This window comes from Nomascus leucogenys, chromosome 10 (genome assembly GCF_006542625.1).
Source record: "Nomascus leucogenys isolate Asia chromosome 10, Asia_NLE_v1, whole genome shotgun sequence".
NCBI classification, from domain to species: domain Eukaryota; kingdom Metazoa; phylum Chordata; class Mammalia; order Primates; family Hylobatidae; genus Nomascus; species Nomascus leucogenys.
Window position 1 is genome coordinate 51,427,086 of NC_044390.1, and position 4,190 is coordinate 51,431,275.

Genomic DNA, 4,190 nt, shown 5'->3' on the forward strand with positions numbered 1-4,190 from the left:
AATGCAATGGCACAGTCTTGGCTCACTGCAACCTCTACCTCCCGGATTCAAGCAATTCTCCTGCCTCAGCCTCTGGAGTAGCTGGGATTACAGGCATGCACCACCATGCCCAGCTAATTTTTATATTTTTGGTAGAGATGGGGTTTCACCATGTTGGCCAGGCTGGTCTCAAACTCCTGACCTCAGGTGATCCGCCCACCTCCACCTCCCAAAGTGCTGGGATTACAGGCACGAGCCACCGCACCTGGCCGATTCAATAAGTATTAATCTCCATGATATAACAGGCTCTCTAGTTGGTATAATGAACAAATCTACACTAATATCCCTGTCTCCTCCAACCTGACATTCTAGAAGAGAAGAAACAAGAGAATAAGCAAACATATACAGTAGATCATAGTGGTTATTCCTCAGGAAGGAGAGCAACCTGGAGTAGAGGGGGCAGGCCTGGGGTCTGTGTGTCTCTGCAAGCATCTGTTGGTATCTCTGGGCCATTTTTATCTGTGAGTTTCTGTGTCTGTCTCTGGGTGTGTCCACCTGTGTGTACAGTGAAAATGGTTATGATCTCTTGTATGTTGGTCTGGGAGGCTGTGGGGCTGTGTGGATATATTTTTTAATCTAGAATTGCTTCCATTTCATTTTCTTGCCTGATTTCCCAGACAGCATCTCCCTTAACACATTGAGTAAAACTAGTTAGGGCCGGGCACAGTAGCTCATACCTGTAATCTCAGCACTTTGGGCGGCCAAGCGGGCAGACCACTTGAGTCCAGGAGTTCGAGACCAGCCTGACCAACATGGTGAAACCCCGTCTCTACTAAAAATACAAAAATTAGCTAGGTGTGGTGGCATCTGCCTGTAGTCCCAGCTACTCGGGAGGCTGAGACGGGAGAATCACTTGAACCTCTGGGAGGTGGAGGCTGCAGTGAGCTGAGATGGTGCCACTGCACTCCAGCCTGGACAACAGAGTGAGAACTCTGTCTCAAAAAAAAAAAAAAAAAAAACCTGTTAGAGCATACATCCTTTTTTTCCTGATCCAGTTTTTCACCGTCAAAATGATGTGGGTTTTTCATATATGGCATCAATTGAGATAATTGTCATTTTCCATCATTTTGCTAATGTGGTATATGACAATGATCAGTTTTCATATTTTGAACCATTTTTATGTTCCAAGAATAAATCTCACTTGGCTATGTTATGTAATGCTTTTAATGTTGCTTCCTATGGTTTGCTGGTGTTTATTTGAGGATTCCTGCATCACCATTCACAGTAGGAATTAATGCAATCTTCCTTGCTGTCAAGCCATTTCACACCTGCTTGTGAGCCCTGCCCTGAGACCTCAATTATGTAATAAGCCTTTTTATACTCACTCACTATGTGTCTGCCACATAGCCATGCGTGTCAACATCAGAACCACACGTTTTCAGGCGACACTGGCAGTTGGCACCATGAACAAGATGTCTGGATGCTGGTCACCACGCCACCGGTCTGTTCTCTCGTCTGGGTTGCTAACCTGCTCTGCTACCCGGCAGCCAGTGTGTACTTTGAGCTGCTGCTTGCTGCCCTGTGTTGCGTTGCTGAGGCCTAGCCAGCCTTGGTTCCGGATTCAGCTGAGCTAAGTCAGCAGTTTGCATAATTCCTTTACATTGAGGAGCAGAAGTATGGGATTGCAGCCCCTCTTTTTTTTTTTTTTTTTTGAGACGGAGTTTCGCTCTTGTTGCCCAAGGCTGGAGTGCAATGGCACGATCTCGGCTCACTGCAACCTCTGTCTCCCAGGTTCAAAGGATTCTCCTGCCTCAGCCTCTTGAGTAGCTGGAATTAAGGCATGTGCCACCATGCCTGGCTGATTTTTTGTATTTTTAGTAGAGACGGGGTTTCTCCATGTTGGTCAGGCTGATCTCGAACTCCCAACCTCACGTGATCCGCCCTCCTCGGCCTCCAGAAGTGCTGGTCTTACAGGCGTGAGCCACCGCGCCCGGCTAATTGCAGCCCCTCTTACACAGTCCTGGGTCATATGTTTTGGCTGGGACCTAGCTGTGGTTTTTTTGTTTTTTTTGTTTTTGTTTTTTTAGACAGAGTCTCGCTGTGTCACCCAGGCCGGAGTGCAGTGGCATGATCTTGGCTCACTGCAACCTCTGCCTCCCAGGTTCAAGCGATTCTCCTGCCTCAGACTCCCGAATAGCAGGGATTACAGGAGGGTGCCACCACACCCAGTTAATTTTTGTATTTTTAGTAGAGATGGGGTTTCATCATGTTGGCCGTGCTGGTCTCGAACTTCTGACCTCAGGTGATCCATCCGCCTCGGCCTCCCAGAACTCTGGGATTATAGGTATGAGCCACTGCACCTGGCCTAGCTGTGGCTGTGTATTTTAGAATGAAGCTGTGACTAATGCTGGGTATTGGCCTTCATCTAGGGTGCAGGCTGGTGGGGAGATTTTTTTTTTTTTCTGTGCAAGTTGTGGGCCCATCAGGTAGTTATTCCTGAAAAAGCAGTCATCTGAAAAACAGAAAGAATAAAAAGAGTGGGGACTGGGAAGCTGGTATTATATTGTATCTTGAGGTCCACACTCTCCAGGACCCTTAAATACCTCTGCTGCTGCTGCTGCTCATGCCTCTAATGCAACAAAGACCCGGATCCCCCAAGGTTGTCAGAAATAACCCTCATGGCATCCTTGTAGCTCAGCAAAGATGTTAGTTCAGACCTAAATAAAGCCCTGTGTCCTTAAACCACACAAAGCATCTCTCACCATGCAGGAGGCCCCTAAATGATAGTAGTTATTTGAAGATCTCTGGAGGAAAAAAAATACACATGCTGTAATAGAGAGGGCCCTCCCCTCCCCAAAGTATTTCCAGTGAGCAGAAAACAAAAAGTAAAGGAGAGCCGGGCGCGGTGGCACACACCTATAATCCCAGCACTTTGGGAGGCTGAGGTGGGTGGATCGTCTGAGGTTAGGAGTTCGAGATCAGCCTGGCCAACATACCGAAACACCGTCTCTACTGAAAATACAAAAAAATTAGCTGGGCCTGGTGGTGGGCGCCTATAATCCCAGCTGCTAGGGAGGCTGAGCCAGGAGAATCGCTTGAATCTGGGAGGCAGAGGTTGCAGTGAGCCAAGATCGCACCATTGCACTCCAGCCTGGGCAACAAGAGCGAAACTCCATCTCAAAAAAAAAAAAAAAACAGTGAAGGAAGGAAAATAGATTTTTGTTTTCTTTATTCCAACAACAAAACCTGAAACAAAAGTCCATAATTTGAGCCATTTGGAAATTCAATGTATACTAAAAGCGTCTGACAAAATTCATCCCTTTCTGGATTAAAAAAAGAACAACCTAACAAACTAGGAATAGAAGAAAAATACCCAACGTAATAAAAGCCATATTTGAAAACACAGCTAACACCATATTCAGCAGTAAAAGACAAAGCTTTTCCTCTAAGATCCGGAAAAAGGACACTCCTTCTGTTCGACACACCACCAGCCCTCACAGACCAATTAGACAATAAAAAAAAAAAAAAAAGCATCATATTGGACAGGAATACATAAAATTATCTCTTTTTGTTAATGGCAAGATCCCTGTGAATAAATCCCTAAAGATTCCATTTTTAGGCCAGTCGTGGTGGCTCATGCCTGTAATCCCAGCACTCTGGGAGGCCGAGGAGGGCAACTTGCTTGAGTTTAGGAGTTCGAGACCAGCCCGGGCAACATGGTGAAACCCTATCTCTACAAAAAATACAAAACTTGGCCAGGCACAGTGGCTCACACCTGTAATCCCAGCACTTTGGGAGGCCGAGGTGGGTGGATCACTTGAGGTCGGGAGTTCGAGACTAGCCTGGCCCACATGCTGAAACCCTGCCTCTACTAATAATACAAAAATTAGCTGGGCATGGTGGCACACACCTATAGTCCCAGCTACTCAAGAAGCTGAGACATGAGAATTGCTTGAACCAGGGAGGCAGAGATTGCAGTGAGCCAAGATCGCACCACTGTACTCCAGCCTGGCCAACAGAGACAGTTACAAAAAAAAAAAATATATATATATATATGTATATTATTACACACACACAAAAATACAAAAATCAAGTGTTGTGGCTCACACCTGTAGTCCCAGCTACTTGGGGGGCTGAGGCAGGAGGATTGCTTGAGCCCCAGAGGCAGAGGTTGCAGTAAGCCAAGATTGCTCCACTGCACTCCAGCCTGG